The sequence below is a fragment of the Tachyglossus aculeatus genome, chromosome 14 (assembly GCF_015852505.1).
Source record: "Tachyglossus aculeatus isolate mTacAcu1 chromosome 14, mTacAcu1.pri, whole genome shotgun sequence".
In the NCBI taxonomy this organism is placed as follows: Eukaryota; Metazoa; Chordata; class Mammalia; order Monotremata; family Tachyglossidae; genus Tachyglossus; species Tachyglossus aculeatus.
The window spans coordinates 40,006,589-40,030,595 of record NC_052079.1 but is presented as its reverse complement, the minus strand read 5'-3'; the positions used below and the strand labels follow the sequence as shown (position 1 = coordinate 40,030,595).

Sequence of the window (24,007 nt, the reverse complement as noted above, 5' to 3'; positions counted from 1 at the left end):
CCAATTCTACATTTGTAAATACATTTGGGGTATTATTTGACTTAAGAAATCAGATATATATTCATATTATTTGTCATGATAGGGTCAAACCAAGTTATTTTCATTTGCCTCAACTATCCTTATCTATCAAATCACTCTATTTTTCTTTTGGTTGGGCTGGGGGCGGGGGGGGGGGGGGCCTGGATTACGTGTACAGCATAGAAAGACCAAGAAGTCATTAAATGAAAGGAAGTGCATAAATAAATTCAATTATCATGCATAAAACATGCAAATGATTTAAAGACTGCATCTGAAAGTCTAGTTTATATTCATTAATCTCATGTTGCACTTTTGAGGGAGAAAGAGATGCTAATTGGGTCCAGATTAATGCACTCCCAAACCTTTCAATTTGTTTGGAGGTGAGGGTTAAATGAGATGTATTAAAATAAACACAGCTGCTCAGCCACCTCTGCACCATCCCCACCTTTTCAGCGCCTGACTGTTCCCCATAATCCCTTTCTTTCTGATGTGGGAAAGAGTTAAGGGAACCATTGTTGATTTTCCTTCTGAAGAGAGTGAAAGAATAGTCCCTTCCTCTTGATTTTCCTTTGGTCTTCTTTCTCCTTCCTCACCAAGCTTAGTATGCCGGGCCACATTGGTAAAACGTCTATCACTGATATGAAGTTCCAGGGACTTTTTTTCTTTTTGAAGAAAGGCAGTGGGGCATCAGGAATGAATAGACAAAGGAAATAATGCATTTTTTTCCTTCTGGGCAGCAGGTAAAATAATATGTGTGGTTTCTGTAAATTCAGTGCTGAACCTCTTCTAACTTGGATGAGTTGTTTTAATGTGTCTGCTTATTTAAAGAAGATTTGCTCTAGGTTGGCATGGTGATCTTGTAGATGAGATTGTAAAAAATTAGGGATTCAAGAGAACTTGGTTAAAAAAAAAATTTGGTGCTCTTAATTGGCCAGCATAAGCTTGGCATGGGACAAAAGTCACTTTGGGAGCCAAAGTTCAACCTAAATAGTCTTTTAAAACAAAACGATAAAAAGAACAGCCTTCTTTACAAAACTCAGTTCAATTTTTGAGTAAGGGCATGTATTATTTTGGGAAACATGCAAGTCACAGTATAGGAAGAATCCCCCTTTGTAAGCAAACAAAAAAACTGATTTAAAGGTGTGAGTGTTTCTGGAAGTAGAAGGGGAAAACCCCATTTATTCTGAGGTCTGATAATTAAAGTAAAAAAATAGACTAATTATAATGTAAAAACTTGGGGTTGGGGCAGAGGGAAATTGGGATTTAGAGAAGAGGACTCATTTTAAATGAGCACAGACACAACAGGATGAATAAAGCAAACAAAAGAGGCCATCAAACTAATTTCACACTAAAACTGATGTTTAATTTGAATCACAGTTCCCAAAGGGAAAAGGTTATTCTCATCAATGTGGGATCACCCTTTTCTCTTTTAACATGTATTGAAAATTAAGATTAACCATTCATCATAAAAGAGCATATTCCTTTTTTTGGCCACAAATCAATCCCCCTGGGCCACATCTGGAAACCCACTTGCTATCCAGTCCTACACATCTATTTTTATTACAAAGAGGAGACAAAAACAAAGATACATATATGTATATATACACACAGGGACATAAAATACTGGACATGTACACATATGCACACAAATACACACGGTTCTCAACAGTCATTTACCCTGAGTCTTTCCAACAGAAATTAGTTGTAGTAAATAGCAACAATGATGAGCTGATAATAAATCTGTCACCATCCTGACAGGTGCTTTAAGAGCTCTTTAGTTAGGAAATACAGGTATGATATTCATTGCTCCTAAAAGAGAAAATGATTATTCAGTAACTAAACCCTAAGTAAGAGCTAAAGATATTCACCTCATGAAGCCATTTCTCAACTAGCCCCTTGGCACTTGCTGGAATTATTCACAGCACGAGCTCTACTTTTTCATTTTCCGCTGACTCCATGTGGGTAATTTCTTTCTCATGATTAAAAGTGAGCTTGGCAATTCCTTCAAAGCATTTCTTAGGTGTGGTTGGGCTCAGAGAGGATTCTTTGTCTCAGAAAGGATTTCACGGATCGCACCACTGGTCAGAGAGGGGAGAAAAAGACCTATAAAATGATAGTAAAAATGAATTTTATAGATACCTTTATAAACCGATTTTATAGCAATATGTATACATGTATATATACAGCTGACAGATGAAATGGACAGTTTACCTTGGAAAGAATAGTCTTTTCTTCTCCAAATAATCATTCAGGCCTTCCTGAATGTCATCCAAAAACGATTCTGCCTCCTTCAACTTATCCAGCATCTGGGGCTGTGAGATAACCCTCATGGCATTGGCCTCCTTCACTGACACCTTCATTATTACCCTCCTGGTGGGTGAGATAGAATACAGAGAATGTAATAACCATACTTCACACAACAGGCTCTCTCTCTCTCTTTTAAATTGAAAATCCCCTTATTACAAAACAAGGGGTGTTCTTTTTCTTCTACCTTTAAGTAGGACTGCCACATTCATTGCTTTTTACAAAAACGCAGCTGCTTTTTAAGCTACAGATAAATAGAATCTGCTAGGCAGTAATTCTCCTCAGTCTGAATGCATTATTTTCTAAGACACTTTGGTGAGGGGCTTTTTATTATGAACTGGAATGAACAAGGAAAGTCCTTTTCTCATCTAATTATGACTGTGCTTTGTTCCTTACTATTAACCTACAATGTCAGATTGATCTTTTCTTTTCTTTTTTTTTTTTTGCTGCAGCCAGTTCAATAAATCAACATACTTTTTTTTTTCTCCGGGAAATTAGAGGACTAATGATTAAGACTTCATGGACTCTAATGACAAATACAGAAATAGCATAGGAGAAAAGCCAGTGCTACCACAACAAATCTAGACCATGAAGAGGTCTTTTAATATGTGTAGCTTTGAATTATGTTTTCATATCCAAATTATGAATGGCTATATTTCAATATAAATTAACAAGGTTTTAAGGTATGCTCACTGAGCTGAAATTTCTTCATCTTTGCACTAAAAAAGGAAGAGAAAGAAGGAAATGTAAAATTGTATGAGAGGAATACTTTATCCTCTTTATTTACTATGTCATTATGTAACATAATTCCTAATTTTTTATCTGTGACACCTCATTTCAAAGTGATTAAATTGGTAATGTGACTGAAGAAGAAACACTATGACAAAGCAGATTCAACTTGGGCATTACCGATATCGCTATTTTCTCCCAGTATGAACTCTGTGGAGAAATACGGGTCTCTAGTAATATCAAAGGAAATTTATGATTGGAAATTCCACTAATTTAAATGCTGTCCAATTCTTCTGTGATTTCTCAAAGACTCATTTGAATAGGATGCAATCCCAGATATTGAGGCCCTCTCTTTAAAAAATATTACAGATATTATGAAGGGTTCTAATTAAAGGAAAAGCAATACTATTTTATCCTTTACAAAAATTAGAGGTATAAGAATGGGCACATTTACCAGTACAAAATTTACAGAGTGAATCCAGTATTATTTTTCTCCTTTTCTCATTCATTGATTCAGTCATATGAGGACTTACTGTGCTCAGAGCACTGTACTAAGCACTTGGAAAGTACAATTCAGCAATAAAGAGAGACAAGCCCTGCCCATGCCGGGCTTAAACAATGAGCAATGTTTTGAGGTGGAGGGAATGGAGAACAGGATCGTTTTTTCTGGTTTATTTTCTAAATATGTGACTGGGAAACTTTCTAGACTGTAAGCTCATTATGGACAGGGAATGTTTCTGCTCATTCTCTTGTACTGTACTGTCCCAGATATCAATGCTCTGCACCAAGTAAATGCTCAACAAATACTATTGATTGATTTCTGTTTTTGGATAAATTCAGAAGGGCACTAAATACTTCAGTTACATGATAATCTGTGAGAAGGAAGGCTCATTTGGTGGTTCTAACCTGAGATCATTCTTGGACCTAAAACCAGAGAGTCTTTATGTCATACTGTGCTATATCTTACGAAGAGCAGATATTATTCTGAGTAAGGAGCTGTCCACATGTTTCAAAGCAAATAGTAACCAGGAGGCACATAAGTACAGTGCTCTGCACACAGTAAGCGCTCAAAAATACGACTGAATTAATAAATGCATTCAATAATGGTGGCATCAGTCCTTGCATATATTTGGCAAACAATGCCCCTTTAGGTTACTGGCCTTAGAAAAGATTTACTTAATGTTCTGATGACAGAAGAGCACAATTTACTTAAACACCCAACCCTTATAAGAACAAAAAAAAAATTCTAAATGCACTGAGTGTCACTAGTGCATTGAGATTAAATATAAACATGTTATTGTATCATTTTAGGAAGCTAAGCTCTATGAGTATTATCTTAAATGAAGGCGTGATTTAGAAAGTAATGTTTTGCAAGAAGAATTCACTTCAACATGATTAGCTTTGCAAATTTAAGAAAAACATCAGGGGACATCTTTAATGAATTTTCTATTCTGATTTGGAACACATTAAAGAGTGGTTATTATATAATCGTATTCTAGGCCCCCCCAAAAAAACTTTGGAGAGACCTCTTCCTCTCCTCTTATGCTGTTTTTCATTTTACTGTAAAAGTCAACTATCATAGATTCTAAATATCATCCCCTCATTATTCACTTACTTTCTGAATTACCAAGAAAACTGAACTCTGTTGCCTTGATTTAGGCAAGGATAGTACAGTGCTTTGCACATAGTCAGTGCTTAATAAATGCCATCATTATTATTATTATTAAGTGTGAAGATTCTCAAGCAAACCACAGTATAGTAGATTTTGGATTGACTGAACTATTACGGCATCTCCCTGAGAGATTTGATTCCTCTATCTCATTCTTTTATATGAACATGGACAAATTCCACCACATTTGAGAATGTGATGCAATATAGAGATGTTTTATTTTAATCTTATGTGTTAAGTCAAAATTTTAGTCATGATGGGAACAAATACAACAAGTATGCTATGAAAAGAATGCAGTCATTTCTCTCTATAATCTCTCAAATATTTACATATTGCACCATAATTTAAGACTTTGTCTTGTTTGTAGGCTATATGATCAGATACTATATAGTTGTCCATGTTCTAGCCAGTATGAGAATTTATGTAAAATGAAATATAAATACTTAATGATACTTCACCAAAATTTATATAAACATGGATACTTGGATTTTTCATGAGGAAAATAAAAAATTCAAAAGCAACCTTTGAGCCAAAAATAATTGTATCCATCTCACTGTACTGTATATTGACTGTCAGTTTAATTTTTTCTCTTTAAAATGTGATCACTTGTATTCCACGTAAAATTTTGTGTCACAAAAAATGCTTGTCAGTTTCAATCAATAACTTTTAAAAGTATTTCTTCCACTAGTAACTGGTTGCATTTGTCCTCTCAGACAAAAATGGACTCAGAGTATGACTAATCAGTGGAATTTGAGTGCTTACTGTGTGCAGACCACTATGCTAAGCACTTGGGAGAGAACAGTGCACGTTATGGGAACTTGATGAATCCTCCTGCAAAAGCTATTAGGGATGACAGAGGGAAGAAAACATATGACAATTACAAATCGCAATCATAATTACATATCTAGTTTTTCTCCCTTGAGAAAATGCACACATGTACTACATATGTTATTGTAATGTAGCGTAAGTTTGTGACTACAACTCGATTTTCTTGTTTCTACCCCAGTGCTTAGTACAGTGCCTGGCACACAGTAAGTGCTTAACAAATACCAGAATTATTGTTACAAGGTTAAGGAATGTGTTTTCAATTTCTGTTTTCTGTTCCTTTTCATGAAGCATGGAAAAGAATGGGGCTACCCAACTGCATTTTTCTCACTTGGGAGATCCATTCACTTTCCGAATCTGTATTACATTTTGATGCACATAATACAAACCAAAGTGAAATAAGGTTAACATAACTTCATTTTTTTAGCTCTCTAATACTTTAAAGGGTGCTAGGGGAACAGCTAAGTTTGAAAAGTTTTTATACAATGAAAGTTACCCAAGCATAAATCACACAGAGTGGTGAAAACTGAGATGTAGGATGAGATGAAATCGAAAAGCTACCTAAATTCAACAAGAGTCCCTCAAAAAACAACGTACCATCTTAGCCTCTCATGCTAACAAGTTCATTTTCGAAGGATGTAATAAATGGGGAGCCTTTCATGGTTGTAGTTTTCACAGTGTGATCCTTTAGCCAAACCTGAAAGGAAGGGAAAATAGATGAGATGCATGGATTACTGTACTGAATGGATGCCAAGACCAAGATAAAAAGAATAGATAAGTAAGGGGTTCTGGGGAGCTAAATTTGAAGCCAACCAGCAAAACGGATTGAACCTTATTACCTCTAGTCACTGAGAAATTCCCCAGACAGTTGGATGTAATTTGAAAAGGTCAGAAAAATATTTCCTCCACAGCATTACTGCTTCATGGTTTAAGGGTGTACATTTGTGAGATGCCAGCTCTAATCATTTTTATTGACTTTGCTATACAGGGATAGACAGACATGTGGAGAGTCAAGATAGATGAATAAGAGATATGCTGTTTCCAATTTAAAACTCTCTTGCAGTTTTTCATTACTTGTAAATATGGAATATTTTATTTTTTATCTGATGAGATGGGATACAAATTGTACGGAAAAGAAAGGCGACTGTGGGAAAAAATAGATATAATTCCATGTAACTCTTTTCATAATTCTTTGCTGAACTCCAACTTTGATTACTCTTTGGCAAAATAAAACACAGGAAGATTTGAAGGACCTAAATAATAATCTCAAAATTAGTGGCCCCTATCAACAAAACATGTTGAAATGTTCTAGCTATTTCAATATTCGGGCATATAATACTTCAAATGAAATATATAGAGATACCTTCATGAATGGGATAGCTCACTGAAAATGATATACAGATACATTATATTAGTAAGCTTAATCCAAGTTTGTTGTCATAAGTGTTGTTTAAAAATAATGCACTGGATTGTATTTTTGGTTTGTGTGGATTTTACGCAAAGAAACCTTTGTCAGCAATTCACTCAATCTCTTTTTTGTGACTATAATCAAACCAAAGAAGATTAACAATATGGAAAGGTATTAACCATCCCATCATTGAACAGGCTAATTAACATTTGACTTTCGTTTCAATAAGGAATCATTTGTTTTCAAACCAAATGCAAGCTAATTTCCTAGTCTCTTGCATAACATGTACTATTGAAACTTTTAATGGGCTTAAGCTTGACTGCAGAGGATCATGTGTGTTCACAAAATCAGCTTCAAAGAGAAATAAAGCTTTCAGTCAGTAGAATACAAATTTCCATGGGCAGAAAAGGCTTTTTGATTCTAGTCTTTCTCTCAAACCCCATGAATTTTAAATATTGCAAAAAGATCTCTCAATGGGCAATAGTTTAAAACTTCACATATACTTACAGTCTGATCAATAATACTGTCACTTGATGCCATAAGGTAAACCAGCAGTGTTTAAGTATTTCTTGCAATTTCCTTACTCCTTTATTTTGTAGATTGGAATAATTGCTCTTTTGGTGGAAAGAAAATGGATTGGGCCTGATCCTGAAAATGAATAAGGATTGAGAGACTTTTTAATGTGCATTAGTAATTGCAGGACTTCCAGTTTCAGGATAGACTATCATCACATTCTATACTACCTAATGGCTTTAGAGGGTGAGTGCAGCCCTTATTACGAGTCACGGCATCAGGCCAGTTTGGATCTGACATAGCCTTTAGCTCAAGTGACATCTAATACTAATACCATTCCACTGAAACAGCACTTATAATTTTTCTTGAACAGCTTCCAATAGATCAAATAGCATAATTTGGCAGAAATATATAAACTATTGGCATATTTTTAAAAGAGATTCTTTCTATGAGAAAATACAGACTCTGAAGTGAGTGCCTCCTCTTTGATTTGAGCAGAGTTAGTCCAATACCTCTTCCAACAAGACTCTCCACCTTTAAAGAGATCATTTGAGTATAATTGGAAGGACTGAAGGAATCCCAAAAATACTTTATACACATTTTCAGGCTAACTTTAAAAAAAATGAAAGGCTATGATTGAACATGTCCACATCAAAAGGAAACATCTCACCGTCAGCTTTAAGGCACTCTATCGACTCTTACTCTCCTACCTAATCTCACTTATCTCCCACTACAATCCAGCCCACTTACTTGGCTTCTCTTTTTTATGCTATTTGTTAGGCATCATACTAAGTGCTAAAATAGATCCAGGCTAATTAGGTTGGACACAGTCCATGTCCCACATGGGGCTTACAGTCTTAATACCCACTTTGCAGATATGGTAACTGAAGTACAAATAAGTTAAGTGACTTGTCCAAGGTCACACAGCAGATAAGCAGCACAGCCAGGTTTAGAACCCAGGTCCATCGGTCTCCCAGTTCCATGTTCCATCCACTAGGACACACTGCTTTTCACTCCTCTAACACCAACCTACTCACTGTGCTTTAATTTTGTCTCTCATGCCATTAACCCCTTGCCCACATCATCCCTCCAGCCTGGAACGCCTATCCTCCTTTATATCCAATTGACCAGCACTCTCCTCAACTTCAACGCTCTACTAAAAGCATATCTCCTTTCCAAGAGTCTTCCCTGACTAAAGTCTAAGAGCATATCAATCGATTCAGTGATTTATTGAGCACTTTCACTGGGCAGATCGCTGTACTAAGTGCTTGGGCGCATAGAATACGATAGAATTAGTAGACACACTCCCTGTCCATAACGAGTTTACAGTATAGCAGCGTGGCTTAGTGGAAAGAATACAGGTCGAGGAGTCAGAGGTCATGGGTTCTAATACCGGCTCTGTGACTTGTCAACTGTGTGACTTTGGGCAAGTCACTTAACTTCACGGTGCCTCAGTTACCTCATCTGTAAAATGGGCATTAAGGCTGTGAGCCCCACGTGGGACAACCTGATAATCTCGTATCTACCCCAGTGCTTTAAACAGTGTTTGGCATATAAGAAGTGCTTAACACATATAATTACTATTATCTCCTCCAAGATTTTTCCTTAATATCTCAACTCCCAATCCTAATCTCCCCTCCCCTTATGAAGACCCCCCCCCCCCCCATACACACCTGATGGATCAAGACTGACAATTTAATTTTGCAAAGACTGGAAAGGAGGAAATTATTCCTTGAAATTGTGGATTTCAATTCTAAATATTAGCCAACTGTTTTGCTTTCAATGAATACGCAGGATCTCTCCTCATTTTCACAAAAGGAGGCAAATTGACCATGGCAGGCATTCTCTGTATCTTAGAATCAGGTGGTTGAATGCTCCCACCACTCGGGAAATTTTCTGATTGTAAGTTATGGAGTGAAGTGGAGAGATGGTCACAGGATATCTCTGTGAAATAACCATATTCCACTGAAAAATTAAATTTTTGTTTTTACTTTGAATATGGTTTTTGATTGAGAAATATAGTCTTATGTTTGGGGAATAAAGTCAAACATACCTCTTCATTTTGTGGCTCATCAGCTTTTTTGTCATGTAATGTGGCAGTTTAAATTGAAATCACACAATTGCTGGATACACTTGAATGTAATCTATTGTTCTGTCATTCCATCTCTTAAATAAAATATTTATTCTGAGGTTGGCCCACCCACCATATCTGATAAATTCTGCTCCCAATTATACCCAAATCAAACCAATTACAAAGTGATAAAAATATAAATTTTCATATTTATCTACCTAGAGTAACTGTTATTCACGTATAATGCAATTTGAATTCAGCTTTTTTTCTTAAAGGTCTAGTTATGTATGTAGAGAAGCAGCGTGGCTCAGTGGAAAGAGCATGGGCTTTGGAGTCAGAGGCCATGGGTTCAAATCTCCGCTCCAATAATTGTCAGCTGTGTGACTTTGGGCAAGTTGCTTCACTTCTCTGTGCCTCAGTTCCCTCATCTGGAAAATGGGGATTAAGACTGTGAGCCCCCCATGGGACAACCTGATCACCTTGTAACCTCCCCAGCACTTACTATGTGCAAAGCACTGTTCTAAGTGCTTAATAAATGCCATCATTATTATCATTATGTACACTGAACATTGCTCCTAATGGTTTCACTTCCATCATTTTGAAATTGCCTCAATTCCAGTGCATTATGTTTAAAAGAAGTCAGCCAAGGTGACGGGGAACAGGTGTCTTGGAACTACTTGTTCACTGAGGCTTCAGAAAGCTCCAGTTTTTACCCTATGGGGAATGGTATGAAAAAAAAAAACACTGTTTAAGTTGATATCCCCAAAGGAGAAACCAAAAGCTGCTGCTTCTGTGGCTTAAAGGATTTTAAAATATTTTAATTGCTTATATTCATTCTGAGAATGCGGCCCAGGGCTTTGTTGTAAGAACCCCCGTTTCCCAAATCCTATAAATAAATCTTTACTCAGGAGATAATCTCAATGCTCTGTTGGTCTTATGCTAAAGTAACTGGTTTTGAAATCCAAAAAAGTATTTAAGGCTAAACCAATTTGGTCCTTTTGAACTATTATGACTTTTTAAAATAGAATCATTTCATGTTAATAATGCCCAGATTTTCCTTTACTTTAACTTTGGAATCGTATTATATGGATGCCAAGCAGTTGGAGGGACAGAGTGGGGGAGGAATATTTTACTGGAATTTTTTCAAAGAGATTTTTTTTTTGTTTTCCTTTAAAAGTCTCTTGAATCTCTCTTCATTTAGGGTTTCATGCTTACAGAATTTAGCAGCTATTCATTGTTATCAAGGTCAACTCAAATTTGGTGAGTCAACTTCTTTTGTCTCATACTGTCGGACACCGATGCCTTTTTGTCTCCTTGGCACAGAGTATATTCTATACAGGTGCTATCCCCCAAATATACCCTAAAAGGTAGACACATTATTACTGTGGTGTTGACTACAAAGGAACACAGTTCCTACCTCAGCTTAGTCAGAAAGCCACAGGAATTTTGGGAGAGAAATGGGGATACCTAAAATGAAAAAAAATGGGGTTTGCGGAGCTTGTTCATGACTAGAACCCTCCAAAGTGAATGGGTAAGGAAAGACGGTTACAGCTGATTAAAACTGGATGTACAGCAGACTCTGAAAGCAGCATGGCGTGGTGGATACAGCTTGGCCTGGGAGTCAGTCTGCTGTGTGATCTTGGGCAAGTCACTTCACTTCTCTGTGCCTCATCTGTAAAATGGGGATTGAGACTATGAGCCCCAAATGGGACAAGGGACTCAATTCCAACTCAATTTGCTTCTATCCATCCCAGTACTTAGTACAGTGCCTGGCACATAGTAAGCGCTTAACAAATACTAATATTATTACAGCAGCTGAGGGCTGGATTTGATTCTCTACAGTGTGAGGACCCTGGCTGAGAAGTTTTCAGCCTCATGGCATGTTTTGGTACAAATATAGAAGGAGTCAGGGGGCCTAGCTTGCACTTGGGGATGTCTCAGATGCTAGCACATTCCAGTGTTCTATGTGGGCTCAGTAATGTTTATACCATGCATTAAATCTTTCCAGCTTTACAGAACTGTCCCTGAATCAGTGGCACTGTTAGGGAAATTGTCCTTGTCAAATATAAAGTTCTCCCCTCCTGTTTTGATACTTCTATTTATGGTTAGACCTTTCCCATTTGAGCATAACTTTGAGGGGTCAGATGCTGAATTTCTGCGGTGTTCCAAATAGGTATCACTCTGCCAACACTCAACAGTAATTATCAATTCATTATTAAGGTGTAACACTTTTAGCCTTAGATTAAGCCCCTTGAGGACAGGGAAAATGTCTGTGCTTCTGCTTTGCTAAGTCACCAGGACTTAACACAGGGTACTGTACTTATTCATTCATTCAATCATATTTATTGAGCACTTACTGTGTGCAGAGCACTGCACTAAGCACTTGGAAACACAATTCGGCAACAGAGAGACAGTCCCTAGCCAACAACGGGCTCACAGTCTAGAAGGGGGAGAGACAACAAAACAAGTAGACAGGCATCAATAGCATCAAAATAGATAAACAGAATTATAGATATATACATTCGGTAGATGCTCAATAAAAATACCATCATTACTACTATTCATTGGTGCTCAATACTATTATTACTAATACAGGTAATGAATTCACTGGTTGCAATGCATTGAACTTAAAAAAGTACCATGGAAGGATGAGAAACATTCCCTGGCCACAAGGAGTTTACAAACATTTAAGAAATACACTGGGCATCTCTGCTTTCCCTACAAACTATGATTAAAATGCATTAAAGCAATTTGTAACAAGATGCATTATTCATCTCATGTAATATTAATACTAATAGCAACAATAATAATAACAATGGTATTTGTTAAGCAGTTACTATGTGCCTAGCTCCAGGCTAAGGACTGGGGTAGATACAAGATAATCATGTTGAACAAAGTCCCTGTCCCACATGGGGCTCACAATCTAAGTAGGAGGGAGTTGGATTTAATCCCCACTGTACAGACAAGTAATCTGCTCTTAGGCCACACCGCTTTCCATCACATCACTCTGAGATTTTCTCCTACAGCAAATGATAGCCATTAAAGTTAACAACTCCATCCAATAGCACATGCTCAAGGGTGAGTTACCATTGCCTTTGGTTCATAAATGGCTAGACGTGTTTCCATGAAATGAAAAGCCATGGTGCGAACAATAGTGGTGGCAAAGCTGGCCAACTTTAAAGTACATTAATCATGAGAAGCAGCGTGGCTCAGTGGAAAGAGCACGGGCTTTGGAGTCAGAGGTCACAGGTTCGAATCCCAGCTCCGCCACATGTCTGCTGTGTGACCTTGGGCAAGTCACTTCACTTCTCGGAGCCTCAGTTACCTCATCTGTAAAATGGGGATGAAGACCGTGAGCCCCACGTGGGACAAGCTGATCACCTTTTATCTCCCCAGTGCTTAGAACAGTGCTTTGCACATAGTAAGTGCTTAACAAATGCCATTATTATTGTTATTAATTTGGGAATATCCTTTCTCATTATACCAAATGATTTCTCTCTCAGTTCAATATAATGACAGCCCAAAATGGGCTTAAACCCAATTCTCTCCCCTAATCTTCACATCACTATAGAGCCTCAAGTCCTGGAATTCCACAATCCTGGTTGGTTGGCTCTTCTTTTCCTACTCTATCTGAATTAAATTAAAGCTGGGTCTTAAAAGCAAAGGATGTTCAAAATGGTTAATGTAAAAACCAAAGGTGAAGTAGAGAGAAGCTAACTGTATAGGCGATGCATCATAATTATTTATAAGTCCTAGAAGCTCACAACCTTGCTGTTATCATTGACCTTTCTCTATTGTTTGCCTCCTACGTGCAACCTGTCTTTAAATCTGAACAGAAAATTAAAAGAAAAAGGTTCAGGGGAAAGGCCAAAGATGAAACAATTTTCATATCAGAATGGTCATTTTGGAACTTATTCTTTTGCCAGGGCCATGTTCCAGCCTGTTGCAATTAACTTGCAACACTGCTCTAAATTTTGCTGGATTTTTTTCCACAAAGAGTCCCAGATCCACCCTTTTCTTTCAACAGTCCACTTGCAACTGGACCAGTGCATTAACCTCCAGCCTCTCCACTCTCCAACTTATCCTACACTCTGCTGCCAAGTTTATCTTCACAATATATTCAGAAGGCAGCATGCCACATTTCAAAGACCTCCAATGGGTACCATTTCTCTTCATATTGATATCTCTCTTGTTCTCATTTTATTTTCTTCACGTACAGCATTTCAGTCTGCAATCGTTCCCCTGGCCCAGGTTAATGCTCTTCCTGTACATTGAACATCACTCTTCGACCCCACACTCATGCCCTTCTCCCTGCCTGGAAGTCTTTCCCGATGGTATAGTGGATAGAGCATGGTCCTGGGATCAGAATGTCGTGGGTTCTAATCCCAGCTCCACCGCTTGTTTGCTATGTGACCTTGGGTAAGTCATTTCACTTCTGTAAAATGGGGATTAAAACTGTGAGCCCCACTTGGGACAACCTAATTGCCCTGTATCTACCCCAGTGCTTAGAACAGTGCTTGGCACATAGTAAGCACTTAAATACAATTAGGATTATTATTATTCAAACCTGTAATATCACACCCTTCCCCATATTAAAATCTACCTGCTCCTAGAGTTAGTCCCAATTTAACACTTCCCCAGCTAATGTTACTCCAATAGCTCACCTTAGCTCTTATTTACTATATTTTTCTAGGACATTCATTTCTTACATTCATTCAGTCATCTACGTATTTGATTTTTCATTTTCCCATATTTTTGAAGTTCCCGGTCTTATTTGTTATACCTCCTCCCCATACTCTCTATACAACCTGTGTCTACCGCCCCTACCCACTGAATTTAAGCTTCCTGAGGGCAGAGATGATATGGTTTACTTTTATTATACTCTCCCAAATGTTTAGTACAGTACTCACTACCAACTAGGTGCTAAGTAGATACAAATGAATGAAGAAACAGAACACCGAAAAAAACAAAAGAGATATTGCCATCAGTGTTCATTCAAGTACTGCATGTCAACTGGGCACATTTCACTTGGTGGCAACGTTATGTAAATCGCTGACTTTGATTGAACAAGGTAGGCTTTCTGCTTAGCTGATTTCCCAGAACCCCGAATATTCTCCTCCCCACTGTAATATTAAAAAAAAAGAGCGAAAGCACCACGTGTCTTTGAGGGAGCACAGGACTGGGAATCTGGAGACCTGGGTTCTACTTCTGGTTCTACCACCTGCCTATTATGTGAACTTGGATGAGTTACTTAACATTTTTTAATGGTATTTGTTAAGCACTGTCTATGTTGCAGGCACTGTACTTAAGTGCTGGGGTAGATACAAGATAATCAGATTGGATATAGTCCATGTCCACATGGGGTTTACAATCTTAATCCCCATTTTCCAGATGAGGTAACTGAGGCATATGGAAGTAAAGTGCCTTGCCCAAAGTCACACAGCGGACAAATGGCAGAGCTGGGATCAGAACTTAGGTCTTTTTGACTCCCAATCCATGGTCTATCCACTAAGCCATGCTGTTTTTCAACGTAACTTCTTGATGGCTTACTTTCCTCATCTATAAATTGATGATAAAATAGCTATACTCCTTCTATTAGACTGGGTTCAAACTGTTTTTTTGTTAAGTCTATCACAGTGTTTGGTATGCAATAAACACTTATTGCATCAATCAGTATTCTTTTTTGAGAAGTTACTGTGTGCAGAGTACTGTATTAAGGACTTGGGAGGTTACAGTATGAGTTGGTAGACACATTCCCGACCCACAAGCAGCTTACAATTTAGAAGACTATGGTTTGTCCCACTCATCCTATCTCTTCCCATTAATGCTGCTTGGGCTTCCCAAAGCCAGAGAGTGAAATAATGGTGGGTGGGTCTGGAAGGAGATCCTCACTACTAGCCCATTTCCTACTTAACTGGTCCTGTCTCTTCCCCTCCATGCCATAGGGAACCTGAGCAGCAGGGATAAGTTATGTGGCTGGCAGAGGACTGCAGGAATGGAGGCAAATTCCATTTGCGTAACTCCTAGTTCCCCCAAGGAGTTACGAGAAACAGGATGTCACGAATTGGGCTGGCCAATGACAGAAAGTGAAAGATGCCTATTTGCCTTTTCAGCAGAATTACTCCCTATAGGAAGGGGATAACCATCAGTATTCACTGAGTGCCTACTGTGTACCGATCAGAGCACTGCACTAAGCACTTAGGAGTAGAGTTAAAAAAAAATGCCCTCTCCCTTCAAGGAGCTTACCAGCTAATGGGGAAGCCAAGCAGACACAAATTATTTACTAATAGTGGGAGCTCTAGGAATAACAACATTGCTATTTATTCCAAGGATGAAGCAGAAGCCCTCTACGGTAACATTAGAACAATTAAAATTAGTTACAAATACAAAGCTTTTTTTTTTTCTTTTTGAAAAGGTCACAGTACTTGGCAGCTAGTAAGTGATCAAAAAATACCATAATTATTTCTGTTGAAGGGAAGTGGGGGAATTAATTGGGCTAACATAAACTTTTGAGTGACCAGAAGTGGAAATGAGTGACAGAAGAGTGGCAGAATAGGCCTGAGAGGAATACACATTGCAATGGGTGACTTGGGAATGGACTGTTATTAGTGTGTGAGGAACTATGGCCAGCATTGTCCAAAACACTGAGTATGTATCAGCTAACCCAATTAGTCTAACTCCAGCTCCCTATTACTCCACCAATTTTGATGTTAATATTTCTTTGATTTCTGCATCCATTTTTTAGGTATCAGGTGTGATATGTCTATTTTGCTTTTCAAGGTACACCTGTAAGTTATCAGCTGACAACCTCTGCACAAACTCCATCCATTTTAACTCAAGAAGAAAGTAGACACCGATTTTTAAAATGGAATATGTATATAATTATCCCTCTGGGCTAAGCTGACTGTTGCCGAATTGTACTTCCCAAGCATTTAGTACAGTGCTCTGCACACAGTAAGCGCTCAATAAATATGATTAAATGAATGAATGAATGCACATCTACAATGTAATTGAAATCTCATAGTATCAAAGGTATGTATGGACAAGAAAACAAGATTTATTTAGCATGTGCCTAATTTGTTTCTTCTCAACAGGAGTATAAAGAGCATGAAGTTATGAAATTAACATAAAAATATAATGATCATTCCATAGAAGATGTTTGAAGCTTATATATGCTTATCTAGCTTCATATAACAAAAATGATGGAAACTACTGCTGAATTTAGCATATTGGAAAAGTCAAAAATAAGCTTTATTAGGTATGCTACCAGAATTTGCTTCAAATATGAATGTATTTGTGTGCTTCCATAAATCACAAATCAGTAGTGGAAAAGACTACCACTATATCTTTTTTGAGAGCTAGAGTACAAGATCATGTTTCACATATATCATTAATATTTGCTTTGGGGTTAATTAAATCAAGAGTTGCCCGTCCATCTCCACCCAGGTCAAGCAAAAACTCCTCACAGTTGACTTGAAGGCCTCTATCAGCTCTCTCCTCCTACCTGTCCTCCCTCTTCTCCCACCAGAACCCATTTTACACATTTTGCTCCTCTAACATCAATCTACTTGCTGCGCCTTGGGCTTGTCTCTTGCCTCAACACCCTACTCATTCCATCCCTCCTGTCTGGAACCCCCTTCTCCTTCATAACTGACACACCACTTCCCTCCTCATCTACAAGGCCCTACTAAAATCACATCTTTCCCAGGAAACCTTGTAGAATCTCTCCCCTTCCCTATTTGCCTTCCCTTCTGGGTCACCTAGGCATTTCAGTCTGTACTACTTAAGCACTAAGATACTTGCCACCACCACAGCACTTGTGCTCTGTTGCCTCTATTTACTTTTTTTTTTTGTTTTGTCATTGTTAAGCACTTACTATGTGTCCAGCACTGTTCCAGCCCTGGGGAAGATATAAGCTTTATCAGGCTGAATACAGTCCCTGTCCCATATCCATGGCATACTGGATAGAGGAGGGACCTGGGAATCAGAAGGTCATGGATTCTAATCCCGGCTCCGCCACTCATCTGCTGTGGGACCTAAGGCAAGTCATTTCACTTCTCTGGGCCTCAGTTACCTCACCTATAAAATGGGGATTGAGACTGTGAGCCCCACATGGGACAGGGACTGTGTCCAACCCATTCTTCTTGTATCCACCCCAGCGCTTAGTACAGTGTCCAGCACATAGTTAAGCACTTAACAGATACCATTATTATTATTATTATATGGAGTTCACAGGAGGGAGAGCAGGTATTGAATCCCCATTTTGTAGTTGAAGAAACTGAAGCCCAGAGAAGTTAAGTGACTTGCCCCCAAAGTCACACCGCAGACAAGTGGCAGAGCAGGGATTGGAGCCCATATCCTCTGGGCCCCAGGCATGTGCTTTATCCACTAGGTCACATTGCTTCCCAACATTCTGTAATTGATTTTACCATCAGTTCAAAATCAGCATCAGTCAGCATTTACCGGAACCCTACAGTGCACTGAAAACTGAACTAATAGTAATAATAATCCTAGTAATTAAGCCCTTATGTGTCCAGCACTATACTAAATGCTGGGGTGGACTTGATTCAATCAGATCAGACAGTCCTCACAATCTAGCCTATTCCCATTTTACATATGAGGAAACTGAGGGACAGAAGTTAAATGACTCATCCAAGGTCACACAGGGAAGTAGCATGGTCATTTGGAAAGAGCACGGGCCTGCCCAGGCTTCTAATCCTGACTCTGCCATTTGCCTGCCATGTCACCTTGGAAAAGTCACTTAACTTCTCTAAGCTTCAGTTACCTCATCTGTAAAATGAGATTAAATCCTCCTCTTCCTTCCAGTTCAGACTGTGAACCCCATGTGGGACAGGGACTGCATCTAGCCTGATTTTCTTGTATCCACACCAGTGCTCAGTACAGTGCTTGACACACAGTAAGCAGTTCCATCATCATTGTTATTACTGAAATATATTATTAAAAATATTAGATTGTATGGTATCAAAAGTATTTATTGAGAGCCTACTGTATTGCCAGGCACCATATTAAGCACTTGGGAGAGAAGAGTAGAATGAGTAGGCACAATCTAGTGGGGGAGACGGACACTAAGATAAATCTAAATAAGTACATGTTTGCACACCTATGCGCACACATACACTCATGTTTCCTTAGGCATTTGATGGCAACACTATTGATGGGATGATTTTTCCTTATGTGGGAGAGTGGCTGAAAGAAACAGTGCATAGTCAATATCCTCCCACATTGTTGTATAATGCACTGCTGTTTTGTCATATTTACTAGCTACGGTGCCTCCTTTAAAGCATGTATCATATGCCAAAGAAAGGAAATTTCAACTTAAGCTCATTAACACTTACTTTCAAGACAATAAGACTCTAGCATAACAAAGCATGCCAAAAATAAATCGGTTCCAAGTGCAAGGCTACTTTTCCAGATTACCCAGCAAACTGGCAAAAATGATTTATATACAAATATATCATACCCATAAAAATCTCAATTTAGAAAAAATATAACTCTCAGAATCTCCCAAAGGAGAAACGATATCCCAGCAATGGGACCACTGCAATACTCGCTAAATGGTTGTCAAGCAAACTTTTAATATGGAGTACTCATATGAAAACTTAATTCTTGTAATAAATGTTTTTCATTTTAAAGGCTACAGTGGAGGCAACCTGTTATATACCTGTTTGTTTTACTTGACAGAAAAATATCCTGGAAAATCACACAATGTCTAGTGTGCGATTACTTCACTCCCTGGTTTTCACCAGGATTTTTCTATTGACAAAGTAAAGTGAAAGGAGATGCATTGAAGAGAGTATTTTTTTTCTTACCAATGGCATTGAATTTATATGTAATGCAAAAATGATCTAACCCTCCAGTGCTAGAGATTAATACAATTGCAATAATACAATATTTGCTAATTATATTTCCCTTAATCCTAAATGACATATATCCATACGTAGTGCTCAAATTTAGATCATGAAAAACTTGTTGCGATTGACATTTAGATACTACATCAATTAAGATTTCAGACTCTTAATGATGGATCTAATGTTCAAAATCTTTAGGACAGAAGTTTACTGTATCTCCAGGATAAGGCATTCATGACTTCCTTAATTTAGTATATTAGAAGTTTTTGCATAGTTGGACGCTTACATTAGCATTGATTGGAGTAATAGATGGAAGACTGTTTATTAGTGTTTCTTCTAGCAATAATGCTGTTAAAAACTAAGGCGTCAATTAGATTCGGGACAGAGGGGAAGCAGTATTTAAAAAACAACAACAAGGAGTAACACACTTAAACCTGTAACAAAATAATCCTTGCTTTTCCCAGTGCATTAAAATGGCACACAGTTCACAGAGGGAGAGCTTATCTTCTAACATTCTACATCATCGTACTTAAATTCAATGCAGCATTTTTTTTGTGAAGAACAACAACTAAAAAGCGCAATATATCACTCAAAGAAAACTGCTTGGGTAACTAGCCTTTCGGCTATCAACTTAGGTAAGTGTTCTAGCTGATATGATTAGATTTGCAAGATAGTTTATCTTAATCTTTGGGACAGTAGGTGGATAAAATTTGCAAATATATTGGTCAAAAAAGATGTGAGGCTACATGAGCTGGGCTGGCTTATTGTCAAGCCACACAATGAGTTTCTCCCAAAAAACATGAAAATGTCTCCAGTCGAGTAAAATATTCACATTAATACTGGAAGCATTATATAGAGAAACCCCCATCCAACAGCCCATCTGTCCCTGAGAATTAGATTTAGAAATCATATGTAATATAGACATTTCTGTCTGAATATCATACAATCCTGACACATCCAAGCTTTCATTAAAAAGCTCTGAGATGTGACTTGAATAACAATCTGTCTTAGCTAATTAGTATTTTCAGCTTAGCATATTCACTTTCAGACATATTGCTGTTTGCACATGGTAATTTGGGTAAACAGATACCAACCACAGCTGCATCAATTAACACTGCTAATCAAAACTGAATTCAGGTAATTAGGCACATTTATGCAAAAAGTGTGTAATTTTTGAGGAAAACTAGATTCTTCAGTAATATTTCAATAAGTACAAGTCTTTCTGCAAATGAGATAAGGGTGGGGGATAAAATTAATCGTTAAAATATACATGATACTGGCTGAGCAAAATACCTTAAATTAAATCTCAATATTTAACTGACCTGGATTTTCAGAATAGAACCTTATTTTTATAAATATAACTACCATTGATTGAGAAATATTTTCCTCAATGTTTCCACATAGAAAAGTTGATCCAGATCTGTCTAAGGGTGCAATAATAACGATGGTATTTGTTAAGCGCTTACTACGTGCGAAGCACTGTAACAATCATAAATCAGGGCTTATATAATGTATTCTCAAGTATTCCTACAACTGGATGCAGCATTGGCCAAGCTTTTTCTCACCTCCTGACTGATTTTAGAGCAAATGTCCTGAACAGATTTTTGATTTAAGGCACATTTTTGGGTTCTCTTCCCTTATATCTGAACAATTACCTTTACTCCCATCAATATGCATTCCTATTCTTTTTAATGTAAGTTTACATCTACCAAATCGTACCAATAGGTTTTCATTAGCGAAGGCTCATTCCTAGTTTTAAATTTCCAAACTTTGAAAGCACTCGCATGATTTCCAGTTCATAAAATTCAGTCATGCTTGAGCATAGACTATTTGAATTACTGAAGTAAAAATGGGAAAATACTTACAATTTTATTTAATGTAACTACAATTTTTCTAGCCTCTGGTTTTCCAGTGCTTTGACCTGGGTCCCAGTGAACAACAAACTTTTATATATGGTATGTTGTAATTGTAATCTTTTGGTTCTTTTTCATTGTCAGATGATATTAAGAGGTGAGTCAACTCAAAATGAAATACTATTACCAGTTAGAAGGTAAATCTCTCTACAATATTTCATAAAGAAAAATGTTTCATTTTCTAATATTGATGCATCCTCTTTCTACCTAAGACAATCTTGACATGATTATCAATTTAGGGTAAAATTAATTTTTATAAATGACCATATATATTTATCAGATAGCAGCAACTCTCCATGATCTTAATACTAATTTTTTTGAAGATGTTTTTCTTCATTTCCAAATACCAGGAGTCTGCAACATAGGTAGCTAACTTTATGCGATATTTGCTAAGATTAGACTAATAAAAACATAAGTAAAAGTATAGTTGGAGAAGACAGTCAAAACCACTCAGGAAAATAATTAATGCTCTGACAATTTCTAATCTCAAATGATGTATCTGAAATCTTCAAGTTCATATGAAGAGCTCTGACATTTAATAAAATTCTACCTGATCCTTCAAGAAGTTTTGCAAAAACAAAAAGTAAACAGGATGATTGAAAAAAAAAACCCAGTGTAATTGAGATGCCCCAGATGCTTTAAATAAAAATTAACTCTGCATATTTTGGGGAACAAATTATAATCCCATGAACTAATGAAGCCAAGGCCACTGTATCCATGAGTAATTCAAAGCATCATAGTTTCTCTCCTCATACCTTCTGCATTGATTAATAAGAACCATCCATACAGTATCTTTTCAAAGTCTAATAAAGTCCATTGTTTTAGCGGTGGTTCTGTTTTCATAAGACTGTTGGAAAGAAATCAGAAGGGAGCTAGGCTGTCCTTGGACCAACCATTCATAGTAGAATATTAGAAATGGAAATTGCCAGTCCTGGGCATAGTTCATTGAAACTTAAACTCCTGAATAATAAAACACTCAAGTACACCGGGGCATTATTCCTCTGCTACACTAAACTAAAAAGTACCAGTATGGCTTGATATAATTGCACCAGTGGTCACTAGACATGCTTTAATCTGCTGGAAACAAATTTAGAGTTTTAACATCAATCATAAGGAGAAACGGCACAGTGTGGCGAGCAAATTCCATTTTTCGGTGTTAAGTTAAATGGTCATTATTTTAAAAAATTACATATTACAGAAAATTAACTCCTAAAAACTACAGTTACTTTTACGTTTTGTTTTATTTTAGTTTACTACTCTCTGCTCACTTTCCTATTCCATTCCATAAAAACATTAAATCTGTGAGGCGCTAAATAAATGTATTTAACAAAAAAAAAACCAAAGGGCTCTTCTTACTTTCAAAACCCTAAATTGAAGATACATTCTCCTTGGGGTTGTTGTTGTTTTTTATTTATTGCCAGAAAACCCCAAATAAAATATGAGATCTATGAAAACATCAAATAGCTTAAATTGTGCCTGTCAAGAATCTGGAAGGAAACATCATGGCTGGTACTAGATGAATGAATGAACAAATAAATTGCCAGGTCCTCAAAATTAATTTAAAGAAAGCAAAATAAGGAATATAGGTTTCTTTTTCATCTTCTCCCCTCTCAGCAAATATTCCACCACTAACATGTAAATACACATACAAGCACACACACACACACACACACAGAGAGAGAAACTCACACCTACCTCTCAATCTTCATCAAGTATTATTGAATATTCGTAAGGGAGCAGAGAATACCATCCATTTTCTACAGATTTTCTTTTAGGAATACTTTACGGAAATGAAAAAGAAAAGCATATTATCAATGATATGTCTGTTCAGAAAATCTAATAACACAATGTTAAAAGGACTTTGCCTAAAGCTAGTCAGATAAAACAGGGATTGTTCCATTCTGGTATGACATTTTACCAAAGGGAAAAAGTTAGAAAACTTATCAATTTTTGTTTTCTTGAAGGTTTTATTAGACTTTTTTGGTATTGTTATAAAATCATAATATGTACATGATTCATTATGGAAACTCAGAATTAAAAATGTGAGAACTAAAATCTTAAAAATGGAGAGCAGAATTACGAATTCAGTTTATCAGATGAGGCACAGTAGAGCATCCTTGTTTACAAATTGATAGTGGAATGCAAGTCCCATAATTACAAATTAAGCAATGATCCTTTTAACAAATAGATTCTAGTTAAACATATTATTAAATCCATGCCTTAAGGTATAATTCAATGCCCTGGAGGAGCCCACAATATTTTTGCCAGCTGTTTCATGTAGGTCACCCCTCCTCAAGTTAACTTTTCATCTCTGAGTATTTTAATGGAGCCTCCAATGAAGAAGTCTGCCTTTCTGGATGTGGTTTCAAAGAGTACATAAAAAGCCTGTGCAGAACTAAGATCCAGCACCTAAGGCTCCTCAATTTTTCCACTACAATGACTTGGATTTTCTACCTTGACATATTCAATGTGAACCCTGCGATGAAAAGAGAGGGAAATGAATTTCATATGAAATGGAGAGAAAACGTATTACCATTTTAATAGTTCCCAGATACATAAGAGAAAAGGATTTTTCTTTATGTGATGGAACTCAGACTACAAAATATTCACTTATGATTTTAAGGGAATCTGATAAAATGCAAAGAGTGCAGATTGTTTTGAAGCAATATGAATGTTTAACTTTTGACT

General features: G+C 37.2%; 1 long non-coding RNA gene across 1 annotated transcript; it reads right to left on the bottom strand.

Annotated features, from left to right (window-relative positions):
• Nucleotides 1-1,632: 1,632 nt before the first annotated feature.
• On the bottom strand, nucleotides 1,633-23,089 carry LOC119937078. The gene is made up of 5 exons (XR_005453920.1): nucleotides 23,015-23,089; nucleotides 7,461-7,601; nucleotides 6,143-6,242; nucleotides 2,230-2,388; nucleotides 1,633-2,121 (listed from the first exon to the last, which is right to left on the bottom strand). It is a non-coding gene; the product is annotated as an uncharacterized LOC119937078 (long non-coding RNA).
• Between the last annotated feature and the right edge of the window lie 918 nt (nucleotides 23,090-24,007).